The 13,374-nt window shown below is 41.3% G+C and overlaps 1 protein-coding gene across 5 annotated transcripts in view; it reads left to right on the top strand.

Annotated features, from left to right (window-relative positions):
• The first annotated feature begins 4,115 nt into the window (after positions 1 to 4,115).
• The window catches only part of PKIG (cAMP-dependent protein kinase inhibitor gamma), an 89,327-nt gene continuing 80,068 nt past the window's right edge, over positions 4,116 to 13,374 (top strand). For 2 of the 5 annotated variants that reach the window (XM_087853555.1, XM_045804701.2), the window contains exon 1: positions 4,116 to 4,244. The gene's annotated coding sequence lies outside the window, so the exon portion shown is untranslated. The remainder of the gene's footprint in view (positions 4,245 to 13,374) is intronic. The other 3 variants (XM_045804697.2, XM_087853553.1, XM_087853554.1) reach the window with 2 other exon arrangements.

The raw sequence follows: 13,374 nt of genomic DNA, 5'->3' as shown, positions 1-13,374 counted from the left end.
GTTCCTGAACCCCAAGTTGGGCTGCCCGTCCCTCCAAAGGCCGATACTGGAGAGAAAAGTTTTGCTTGGAAAGGAATAGGAGCCTTATTTAGGAGGCTGGCCACCTGGAGAGAAGGCACACTCTTGTCCAAAGGCCAGCTCCGAGGTTTCTGCCTGGCCCAGGGATTTATAAAGGGGTTTAGGGCAGTTAATCAGTAAGGGGAGCGCGGCGGCCCCAACATTTCTTGATTACGTGCAGACTCGATGGTGCCGGTTCCAAACGTTATCACAGCGCTCGGAGGTTGTGCAAGGGGATCTGGTTCCTTCGTTCCCAGGGTTTGTGCAAGAGGGTCTGGTTTCTGTTTTGTGAGGTGCAGAAGTGCTCTGTTCTTTCTAGGAAAGAATGCACGAGCTATAGATACACAAAGAAGGGTTAGTTAATCAGTCATTCAGGCTCAGGGTGTTTGCTGAAGTTTAGATTACTAGGTTGGCCAGAGGGGCCAAGGCAGCTTCAGCAATGCTGGTTTTCCATTTACGAAGTGATGTAAATTTTACTTTGTAAATTTAAGTAAAAACTGAGGGTCTATTTAAAGAAAAAGTTTTGAGAAGTGATTCACATAGATACATAAAAGTGCAGGTGGTATGCGGATATGGCAACAATGATGACAGTGTTATACAGATGACTGGAACATTTACCTGGGAATATGAGAACCTGTAGAGTTTGGAATCCTAGAATATTTAAAATGGAAGAAGCCTTAGAAATATATTTGAATCTGCGGGTATTTTTGTGTTGTTTTTTTTTTTTTTTACAGGAACGGAAAAAGGCTCAGAGTGAAATGGTTTACCCCAGGTCACAGATAGGGTTGATGGCAGAGAAAGATTTACTCAAGCTTTCCTAATTCCCATCTGAACCCTTCACCCCACCCCCCCAACCCCTACCACCAAATACCTGCCCAAGTCAGGTTGCTTTGTGATCACTGAAGTTAACCCTTAAAATCCTTAGTCTTCCTGTTTGGGTACTGCTGGACTGGGCTGAAGAAAGCTAAGACTGCGATAAAATCCACCATCAAATCCCATCAGGAACGTACCTGTACTCAAAAAAGAATCAGATTTATCTAGCTTGTTCAGCAAGGGAGAATTCACATCAGAGAAAACAGGAAGTATCTTGCTAAGAGGGAAGTGGGAAGAGCTTATTGTAGGATTTGGGTTTGTGCTGGGTGTCTGTAAGGAGGGTTTAAGCAAGTGGGGAACAGTTTTGAACTGAATAGTCAAGAAGCAGGGGCAATGCAATGGTTAGGTATCTTACTATTTTACCCAGGAGGTGGGAGGATTGAAGTGGGGCCAAAGCTATGATCGAGAAGGAAGCAGGACACACTCATGTTAGAAGAGGAGGATGTTGTCATTATTTGTGGTTCCACAGTGGCCTTGTCCTTGCCTTGATCCAACTACAGAGTGGCCTTGTCTGATGCTTGTTTACATTCTGTGAGGCCTTTTTACGTTCTGTGAGGAACATTGGGTCTGGCTGGCAGCTGAAGAAGTTTCATTTTCTCATCTGCACCACTGTGGGATCCTGCCCATCTCTCAGGGTTTCTGACCCTAAGTGGTTGAGTGTTCCTCCTCTATGTGGTGAAAGTAGTGAAAGTGGATCATCTGCTCCAATTTCCCACCTCATGCAGGAACCCCTTGGCAGCACCTCCTCTAGGGTGGGGAGCTCACTGCCAACCAAGGCAGCCCCTCCTATCTTTACCTGTTGATTGTCAAAACTAGGTTGTTTTTCCCCTTTAAGGGGGGAAAATTTTCCTCTACCCTCTAGGGGCTGGGTAGGCCTGTAGGCTTTTATAGGATTCTGACGGATGATAAATTTTAAATTTGTAGAGAAGTGATAAGACAATGAAAAGGAGTTTAGGCTATTAGGGAAGCAGACTGTGGGAAGGTAAATACAGGGGAGAAACTAATGGAAGATAAGGATTGTTTTAGTAAGGTTTGTTATGTAGATTCCTCTTACTGATAAAAGTCTGGAGTTGTCTCCTGTGATTAACTTCTGCTCTTCTGATGGAGAGGAGGGAAGCAACACCTTCACACACAGAAACTTCTAAGGGTGAGGGCAGAGAACTTTTCAGTGTCTACTTCTCAAATGCTTTCAGCTCAAAATAATCCTTATGCCAAAGTGGCATATTCTGATTCGTTACATTCGTATATATTGTTTGAAAAGATAATACATGTACTTGGTTAAAAAAAACTGCATAAAAGAACATACAGTGAAAATGTATTATCTTACCCCTCATCTCCCATATCTCTTTCCAAAGTTCGTATATGCATATGCCAGTATTATATGTATTATGTCATTCCCTTTTTACCTGTGGTAGCATTCCGGCCACATAGTGGTGCATATTGCTTTTTTCATTGAACTTTTTTCATTTATTCAATAAATATTTACCACGCTCTTACTATGTGCCAGGCAGTTCCCAGTGATGAGGAAACAGCACGGAACAAAACAAAATGCCTGCCCTTAAAAGACCTTCTGCTGTAGTGAAGAGACAAGTAATAAACAAATATAAAATGTCAGATACCGACAAGAGCTGTGAAGAAAAATAATAAAACAGGCGAGAACAACACAGAGTTAGTTGGTGGGGCTCTGCTATTTTAAATAGAGTAGTGAGGGCAGGTGTTTTTGAAGACCTGACATTTGAGCAGAGCTACTAAAGAAATGAGAAAGGAAGCTGCAGCACTATCTGGAGGAAGAGCAGTCCTAACATGGAACAGCAAGAGGAAAGGCCATGAAACAGAAGCATGTGTTAAGTAACAAAATTCAACCAAGTAAATTTGAAGCTCTAATTGGCTTTATTAAGTGATTCATCAATCCAGTAGCAGTAGAGAGGCACTCAAAGGAGTTATACAAAATGGAAGCTTTTATAGAAGGAGAGTGAGAGCAAGAAAGTTACTAGCAAAAGAAAAGGATTGTTCTACGTGAGGCCACTTTCTAGGGGAAAAGCAAGTTGTTTTATCATGCAGATTACCTTGTCCTTCTTTGGGGGATGGAGAGGGCCCAGGTGGCAGACCCTTTGGGGAAGATTGAAAGGCTGACTGGTTAAGACTATATTTATGGGGGAGGTTGAAACTGCAATTAGATTACATATTGAGCACCATTTGGAAATTCTCAATGATACCATTTGGGGCCTGTTTGTTTTTTTTTTTTTGAACACATGCTTTACCTAAAGACAAGGCCAGTGTGGCTGGCGCATGAACGAGAGGGAAAATGATGAGATGAAGCTGAACATGATAACAACTCTGGATTTTATTCTAAATGTGATGGGATAACTGAAAGTTTTGAGCAGGGGAAGGACATGATCATGCTTACATTTTAAAAGGCGAAAGATTTATACGATCTGAAGAGAAACCAGAGTATCATGCTTACATTTTAGAGAGGACATTTTGGCTGCAGAGTGGAGAACTGACGGGCAGGGTTGGGTAAGGTTGGAAGAGTGAGCAGAAGCAAAGACAGGACTAGCTAGCAGACCATTGGTGTGAGCATAGCTTGAAGATAGGTCATTCTACTTCGGTCTCTCTTAATTCTTGCTGTGGTAATTCATTTTATGGGAGCAGTGGATATCTTTCGTGCTCACCTTCCAGTATATCTGCAGGATTATTTCAAGAAATATAATTGCGGGTCAGAAGCTAAAGTAACTGGCCATATTGAAATTAAATCTGATGATCTAATTCCACCTCGAGCCCAAAGAAACAATTATTCATTCTTTGCCACACGACCCCGTCTGAGATTAAAGGGAAACGCATCTGCCACTCCTCCCACATCAGTTTTCTCGACTTTAAATATTTCCAGTCTAGCAAGCTTCTGCCTATAGCCCCATTCTCTCTCATGGGCGTTTCAGAGAAATAAACTGAGGCAAAGGCAGGATCCGGGGTACAAGTCCCCACCCCTCCCCCGCCTTACTGTCTCTTCTTCCCCTCAGCATTCCTTTCCTTTCCCCTTCTCCCGGGGCCAAGTTCCAGGCTGCCAACCCCACGTTGGTACCTCGCCGCTCAGGATCCCAACTCCCACTTCTTTTCCCTCCTCCCGCCGCTCGGAGGCCGCGGAAGGGGACGCGAACCCTCCTGGTCCCTTCCGAGCCGCCGTAGCGCCCGCCGCGGGAGTTCAGCAGCTCCGGTCGCCAAGGCAACGCGCTCCGCTGCGCGCTGCGGGCGCCAAGCAGCCCGGCGGAGGCGCTGCGGGCCAGCGGCCCGGGCTCGGCGAGGCGGCGGGACGGCAGGTGAGCAGGGCCGGGCGGGCAGTCGCGACCCAAACGCGTCGCCCAGGCGTCGACTCGTCGCGGCAGGCCGGGGGTTGGGGCGCGGGGGACTCCCGGGAAGGAGGCTGGGGCCAGACCTTTATCCCCTCCGCCGCGCCGGGGCGGCGCCCCCTCCTGCTTTTTAACCCCTCTTGGCGCTGACTTGGAGTGCGCTTTAGGCTGCCTCTTTTTTTTTTTTTTTTTTTTTTTAATTTTGGGCCCGTTGCATGGCCTGACCTGAAAGTTTCTTTAAAAAAAGAAAGCCCCTCTTGTTAGGGGTTCGGGGAATAACTCAAAACTGCAGAAAATGTATATCTGTGCGACTCTCCTGTGGCCAGAGAATTGACTTCCTTGTGCATCAGTTTTCCCATCTGCTAAATGGGCATGATAATAGTTGTCTTATAAAGCAGACTATATTTAAAACCCTTGCAGGTAAGCCCTCAGTATCTTGGAGCTTTTATCATTACTACTACTACAAGGAAGTCCATGATTGAGCATGTATTGTATGCCAGGGCCTGGGCTGATGGCCAGGGGTAAAGTGAATGAGACATCTTGTCCTCAGGGAACTCCACAGTTTTACAGTATAAATAAGAATTCATTGCTATTGGAGCAATGGTTTTGGACGTATGGGTGACTGAATGCATAGAGAAGGCAGTTAACCTAGATTGCAGGGAATGAGGCTGGGAGGGTGGTCAAAGGGAGATTCTAAAAGACGAAGACTTCCAAAATGAGACATGAAGGCTGTCTGTGTATTGGCCAGATGAGGCTGGTGAAGTGCACAACGTTCTAGACAGAGAGAGCCGCATATGCAAAGCCCAAGGGATAGAGTGCAGCCTTATTGGGCCTCTACAAGGATTTCACAGGCTGGGTAGAGACTGATTCCAAGAAGCCGAAGTGGTCTGGCTAGATGATGTTTGAGAGATAAGCAGGTGCCCCTTCTGAAAGACTTTCCTTGTATCTCCTTGTAAGTTTTGAAGAGTTTGGATTTTAGCTTGGGGGCATTGGGGAGCCATCAGAGGATTTTAGGCAGCCAGTGAGTGTATGTTGCATGTGTTTGATCAGAGGTATGGTTTCAGAAAAATCAGGGTTTCAGGGTTTTTTTGTTACTCTCTCTTGGTTTTCATTCCTCCCATCTGTTTTTTACATTGCAGCCACTCACTTATGGCGATTCAAAAAATATTTCTTAAAATATTTATTTATTTATTTACTGAGTGTCTGCTATGTGGCAGGCATTGTGGGGGCAGTAAAGACTCAGATCCCTGCCCTCATGGCCTGCATTGCAGACATGTTCCAAGGTACATTCGTGGGGTACAGATAAGAATCCGGTACAGCTGGAACTTAATATTGGAAGAGATTTTTTAAAAAAAGAAAAAAGAAAGGCCTAGATCATTCAAGGCCACTGTGTTGCACACTCTTGGAAGAAGAATTCACTTAGACTATACTAAGAAGGAATGACCAGAGAAGTAGGAGGAAAACGAGGGGAATGTAGTGATGAAAGCCAAAGGAAGAGGTGAATTTTGCTGGATGCTGCTTAGGTTTCAAGTAAAAGAAGTTAACCCTTAAAATGTGTCCTTCGGGTAAATAAATATGGAGGTCACTGGGGACCTAATTGAGCAGATTTGGTGAAATGGTGGGGGCGGAATCTAGAATATCGGCAGCTTCCAAAGGTTCAATGTAATATATCAGTGGGATGAGGAGAGAGTGGGATGTGAGAAAGTAAAGACAAAGTGTAGGCCGCTCACAGGAGTTTGGCTGTAAAGGGAGAGAGAGAAGGCTGGAGAGCGACTGGGGAATAAGGTGAAGTCTTAAGCACGAGAGAGACGTGAGCAGATTTAAACGGTGATGGCAACGAGCCAATGTGAGGGGAGAGGCTGAGAAAATACAGATGAAAGGGGCAAATCGAAGGCGCTTCTTTCCTGAGAAGGGAAGAGTGGATGACATCTACAGCACAGGTCCTTCTCAAGGAGTCCGATGGCTTCTCCAGAAGCAAGGCAGCTGCTGACCAGGAGTGCATCAGTGTAATCCAACAGCAAAAAATAAAAGGGGTTAAGTGTAGAGGGAAAGTTGTATTTTCACTTTCGTCAGATATTAGACATTTATTGAACTAATATGTGTTAAGCACTTTTCTTGTACTAGTCTCCATTAGTAATGTGATCTTGACAACAATCCTGTAAGATAGTCTCTATTATGATCCCCAGTCTATGGATGAGAAAATCGAGGTGTAAAATGCTTACTCCAGGTTATACAGGATTTGAATCCAGGTCTGCCTGAGCCCAGAGCTTTTACTCTTAATCACTATGTGGACGATATGATTGTCTCCCTATGATATAGTGATCTGCTTAGAAGATTCAAGAGAATTAAGTTAAAAATAGTTAGATATAAGGTTAAGTAAACAAGCGGATAGAACATAGACAAACAGCAGTAGCTTTATATAATAGTCACAAAATGTAATTGTAGGAGACATGAGAGTAACAACATAAAAAGTAAATACCTGGGAACAAACTTTCAAATAAATGTGCCCAGACTAGCCACATAGAGAGCAAGAGTGGCTGGAGGGGGGACGCTGGGTACAGATGGGTATTTGGATAAGGACGAGGTATTTTTGTTTGGGAAACTCAGGGTATTGATACCAGAAACAGGGCATGTAAAACAAAACAGAACAGAACAAAACAGATGTCTATCATAAGACCTAATGAGAAAATATGCAAGATGTTGACTATGATATTTTTTTTTTTTTAAAGATTTTATTTATTTATTCGACAGAGACAGAGACAGCCAGCGAGAGAGGGAACACAAGCAGGGGGAGTGGGAGAGGAAGAAGCAGACTCATAGCGGAGGAGCCTGATGTGGGGCTCAATCCCATAACGCCGGGATCATGCCCTGAGCCGAAGGCAGACGCTTAACCGCTGTGCCACCCAGGCGCCCCTGACTATGATATTTTTATATGAAAAGCTGAAAACAGACTGGTTAAATTATGGTACAGTCATATGATACCTACTATCTGCCATTGAAAAATAATGAGGTAGGAGCTGTATAGATGAGAAAGATGTTTACATCATATGGTTCGTGTGCAAAGCTCATTACAGTACAGTGTGTTCTTATTTTTGTTTTTTTTAAATGTATACATACACATATTTCAGCACTAATGCTTCATTTCAAATAAAAGGAAATTAGCAGGGGTCCAAGCCTAAGTAACACAAAGGGAAACTTGGCACTATCGGGGAAAAATGTCTAGAAAGATTAGTTCTTTCAAAAATTCTTAAAAATTTTTAATTGTGGTAAAATGCCCATAACATAAAATTTACCATCTTAAACATTTTTAAGTGTACAGTTCAGTACTGTCAAGGATGTTCACATTGTGCGACAGATCTCCAGAATTCTTTCTTCTTGTAAAGCTGAAACTATATCCATTGAACAATTTCCTCATTCCCGCCCTGCCCCCAGCCTCTGACAACCATCCTTCTACTTTCTGATTCTACGAATTTGACTACTCTAGATACTTTATATAAATGGAATCATACAATATTTGTCTTTTTGTGACTCACTTATTTCACTTAGCATAGTGTCCTCAAAGTTCATCTGTGTTGTAGCCTGTGTCGGATTTCCTTCCTTTTTAAGACTGAATAATATTTTATTGTAAGTATATATACATGTATATACAGTCTATGTATAAACATTTTGTTTCTCCATTCCACAGATGGGCACTTGAGTTTTTTCCACCTTTTGGCTGTTATCAGTAAGGGTGCTGTGAACAAGAGTGTACTAGAAAGAGGAGTTCTCTGTGTCTGTGTCAGGAGATCATGGGGAGACTTTTATTCCTTTCCTTATTGCCTTATTTTTCTTTTTTATGAGCATGAATTGCTTTTATAATCAGAAAAAGCAATAAGGATATGTCCTGTTTCGGGAGATGGGGGAGTAAAGGTAAAAAAAAAAAAAAAAAAAGGCCTGATCTTTGGCAGTGGCAGCAGGAATGGAATGGAAAGGGCAGATTTGAGAGACATTTCAGGAGAATTAACTAGGAGGTAAGGGAGAGGAGAGTGGAAGACAGGCCGTGCCAGTGGTGAGAAGGGACATCAGTCCTGGAGGGGCTTAGACTAGAGGGAAAAGGAGAGCCACCTGATCCTTTGTTCAGGAATTTGGACATTTTCCTGAAAGCAGAGGGAAGCCATTGAAAGGAAGGGAAATGACTTAATCAGAATTGCGTTACAGAAAGATCACCCTGATTCCCTCCAACCCATTCTGCAAGCTGAAACCAGATAGTGCCAAGTTTCCCTTTGTGTTACTTACGCTTGGACCTCTGCTAATTTCCTTTTATTTGAGATGAAGCATTAGTGCTGAAAGATATATATCTACTCTCCTGAAAGCACCTGGAATATTTTAAACAAAGTGCTATTTAGATTACATTGATTTCTAATTGTGTTCAGTTTTATCTCAACAACACAGTCTCCTGTAAATTTACTTTCTACCTTCAGCAGAGGAAGTATGAATAATTGGGGAAGTAAACAAGAAATATAAATAATTCAGGTTAGAGAACTTCAATGTGTTGCTAATAAATTTTGACACTCTACTTTTAGCAGAAAAGGGCCAATGTACAGCAAACATTGTCATATTAAGGAGATAGTACAAAACAAAAATTCTGGAAAGTTCTAAAAGACTCAGCCCATTGCCTGTTTCTACTCCGACACAACTGTACTCTGTTTGCTTCCAGAGCATCCTGCGCAGAGAGGGAACTAACTGTCATGCTAACATATGTAAGAGTTTTGTAGTTTATAAGGGCTAGATTTTCAAAAGATATGAATCCATGATCTCATTTCATTCCTCCTAACAATTGTGTGAGGCAAGGAGTATCATTGCCATTTTCAGATGAGAAAATTGAAGATCAGAGGATTCAAGAGACCTCCAAAGTCCTACATCTACTGAACTCTGGAGTTTGAATCCAGGTTTTCTTTTTAAATTATAGTTTCTTAATATGGAAAATTGTAAACATATACAAAAATACAAAGGATAGTTAATAGATACCAATATACCCATACCCCAGCTTCAGTAGTTACCCACATATGGTTGGTTTTATTTCATCTGTAACGCCCACTCCCTCCCTATGTTGGATTTTTTTTGCACCTTGGATTATTTTAAAGCAAATCTTAGCTGATATATCATTTTATCTGTAAATGCTTCAATATGCATCTAAGAGAGAAAGGACTTTTTCTCCCCTCCTTTTTTCTCTATAATCACAATACCATCATCACACCTGAAAAATGAACAGTAGTAATTCCTAAAAAATACCTAATATTTATTTGGTATTCAGTTTCCTCAACTATCTCATAAATGTCTTTTTACAACTGGTTTGTTTAAATTTGGATCCAAACAAGGACCACCTATTACATCTGGTTGATTGTCTCTTAAGTCTTTTAATTTATAGCAATTTCTCCTCTTCTTTTTTTTTTTTTTCTCCTTGCCTATTATTTGTTGAAAAAGCACATTTGTCCTGTACAATTTCTCACATTCTGGATTTGCCTGATCACATCCCTTTAATGTGTCCCTCCCTTCCCTTTATTTTTGTGGCCATTATACTTTATGGGTGATGCTGTGTATCTCATTAGCAGGCAGTAAAGTCTAGTGTTCTCACTGGATGTGATTTTAAGATTGATCATGGGGTTCAGGGGTGCCTGGGTGGCTCAGCCATTAAGCGTCTGCCTTCGGCTCAGGTCATGATCCCAGGGTCCTGGGATAGAGCCCCGCATTGGAGGGAAGCCTGCTTCTCCCTCTCCCTCTCCCCTTGCTTGTGTTCCCTTTCTCGCTGCCTCTGTCAAATAAATAAATAAATAAAATCTTTAAAAAAAAAAAAAGATTGATCACGGGGTTCAGGTATTGTTAGCATGGTCCATCCATTGTAAGTTTCTCATCAGTCTTTCAAGAATGGTTTTAGCATCTATTAATGGTCATTGTTCAGATATATTATTTTTTTAGAGGTTGGAAAATGAATCTCGGTTTTCTGGTGCCAAGTCATATACTCTGTTAAACCCCACTGTCTCCTTATTAAAGGAATGTTTTGCACAGTCCTGTAGTCTCTGCTCTGAAAGGTGGAGAAAAATCCTCAGTTAATAATTCATCTTAATATAATTTAAAAAAAAATAAGAGCCCACATGCTGTGTCCAGTACTGGTTGCTCACAACATTGCTTTCCTAGGTTGGTCCTATGTATTGGTAAAACCACATGGTGGAAAGGCTGCCTATATCAGTGTTTTTAAACTGTATGTTGTTACACATTTAAAGGAATTATTTGGGGAGGAGTTCCAGCTTTTTTTTTTTAATGAAAAACCAGAATAGAACAACAACAACAACAAATCAGAGTGCATCTCATATAGTAAGAATAAGCTTTGGTTTATAAAATTTTTGTTTCAGTTCTTTTTAGGTATGTCTGAGCCATGATATAGAATGTATTTCTTATTGAGGTCTTGGTCAAAACCAAATTGAGTGTGCAGGTGACTACCCTGAGACATAGCAAGTTTCAATTATGTTCCAATGTACTACTTACGAAATAGTATAGTATATTGATTGATTTTAGAATTTCCTTTGAAGGCTTTTTTGGGTGACTGCCAGTTAACCAAAATTACATTACCTCAGTGACCTGTCCTCTAGTATTCAAGTTGAAGAAACGCAAACTCTTCAGGGATTTGTTTTTGATTCTCTTTTACCCTTGAGGGTAATGTAGATGATTCCAGTCAGCACTGGCATCATTAAAAGTCACGCTGGAGGGGGGCCTGCTGTCTCGGTCGGGGAGCATGCGACTGTTCTTGATCTCCAGGTTGTAAGTTCGAGCTCCATGTTGGGGGTAGAGATCACTTAAAACTAAAATCTTAAAAAAAAAAAAAGGGGTCATGGTGAAACCTCACCAAAGGAGTTGGTTGGGAAAGGGGAAAGACATCAGGACTGGACAGGTGGAGACACTGACTCAGCCCTTTGGCTGACTTCTGAGGCATGGGAGTGGGGTAGGGCGGCCAGACCTGCCCTGCGCAGGATGGCTAACAAAGGTAGCCCTAATACTATTCAGACCTTAATTGGAATTGGTTTAGGACATGGGCAGATGGGATATTTAGTGACGACGTGGTAAGGGATTAGGAAATGCAGATGTTGGACTCCAGTATACAGTTAACATTTTAAAGCTGTGGAGACTGAGGTTCAGAGAGTAAGTGGCTCAGAATCAGTGAGTAAGTGGGGGAACAAAATTTCAAGGGTTACCAAATCCTGGAAATATTCTGAGTAAATGTATGATGCTAAATTCCTTAATAATAGTACCTACTGCATGGAATTGTTAATAAGGATTGAATATGTAGTTAAAGCACTGAGCACAGTAAGTCGTAAAAGCACTTAGCACAGGCTTCCTACGAGAACCACTCAGTAAATATTCGCTATTATTATTTCCTTTTTAAAATAATGAACCCATTTTACTTTGTCTATTTTTAATCTCTCCTTATTCCAGAAATGATTAAAGCTGTATTACAAGGATTCTTTTTTGTTATTGTTGAGATAAATTGATGTATATCGTTGTGCTAGTTTTAGGAAGGCAACGTAATGATTTGATTAATATTATGAAATGATTACCACAATAAATTTAGTGAACATCCATCGGCACACATAGTTACAAATTTTTGGGTTTTTTTCCTTGAGATGAGAATTTTTAAGATTTACTATCTTAGCAACTTTCAGATATGAAATCATATTGTATTTGTTTTTCTCTGACTTGTTTCACTTAGCATTATGCCCTCAAGGTCCATCTATATAGTTGCAAATGATAGGACTTTCTTCTTTTTTATGGCTGAATAATAATGCATTGTGTATATATACTACATTTTCTTTATTTTTTTTTTTTGAAGATTTTATTTATTTGAGAGAGTGAGTGAGCAAGAGAGTATGAGTAGGGGGAGGAGTGGAGGGATAGGGAGAAGCAGACTCCCACGACTCCAAGATCATGACCCGAGCTGAAGGCAGACGCTTAACTGGCTGAGCCACCCAGATGCCCCTTCTTTATCTATTCTTCTGTCAGTGAACACCTAGGTTGTTTCCATGTCTTGGCTATTGTAAATAATGCTGCAGTGAACATGGAAAATGCAGATATCTTTTCAAAATAGAGATTTCATTTCCTTCAGATCAGTACTCAAAAGTGGAATTCCTGGATCATATGGTAGCTCTATTTTTAATTTTTTGAGAAACCTCCATAGTGTTTCCATAGTGGCTGCACCAATTTACATTCCCACCAACAGTATAAAGGGTTTCCTTTTCTCCGTATTTTTGCCAGGACTTATTATCTGTTGTCTTTTTGAGAAAGCCATCCTAACAGGCATGAGGGGTCCCTTATTGTGGTTTGATTTGCATTTCCCTGATGATCAGTGGTGTTGAGCATCTTTTCATGTACCTGTTGGCCATCTGTGTGTCTTCTTTGGAAAAAGTCTGTTCAGATCCTCTGCCCACTTTTTAATTGGATTGTTTTGGTTTTTTTCCTATTCAGCTGTGTGAGTTGTGTGTTTTGGATATTAACCCTTTATCAGATATGTGATTTGCAGATATTTTCTCCTATTCTGTAGGTTGCCTTTTAGTTTTGTTGATGGTTTCCTTTGCTATGTAGAAGTTTTTTAGTTTGATATAGTCCCACACGTTTATTTTTGCTTTTGTTCCCTTTGCTTTTGGTGTCACATCTAAAGAAAATCATCGCCAAAGACCAATGTCAAGGAGCTCACCTATGTTCTAGGAGTTTTCTGGTGTTAGGTCTTATGTTCAAATCTTTAATCCATTTTGAGTTGATTCTTGTGCGTGGTATAAGAGGCCCAGTTTTATTCTTTTGTATGTGGCTGCCCAGTTTTCCCAACACCATTTATTAAAGAAACCATCCTTTTCCCCATTGTGTATTCTTAGCTCCTTGTCATACATTAATTGACCATATATGTGTGGGTTTATTTCTGGGCTCCCTCTTCTCTTCTGTCGATCTGTGTGTCTGTTATTTCTGAAATACGTCTCACGATGTAAAATGGATGAGCCTCTTGCTACCGCCTGCTTGGTTTCATTTTTTCAGCTGCTGCCTTTGCTTTTATATGGACTGCTGACACGCCCTTCTTATT

This window comes from Ursus americanus, chromosome 22 (assembly GCF_024610735.1).
Source record: "Ursus americanus isolate L20-20 chromosome 22, mUrsAme1.1.p, whole genome shotgun sequence".
Classification (NCBI taxonomy): domain Eukaryota; kingdom Metazoa; phylum Chordata; class Mammalia; order Carnivora; family Ursidae; genus Ursus; species Ursus americanus.
Note: the sequence above shows the minus strand (reverse complement) of the source record. Positions and strands in the feature narration are given on the sequence as shown.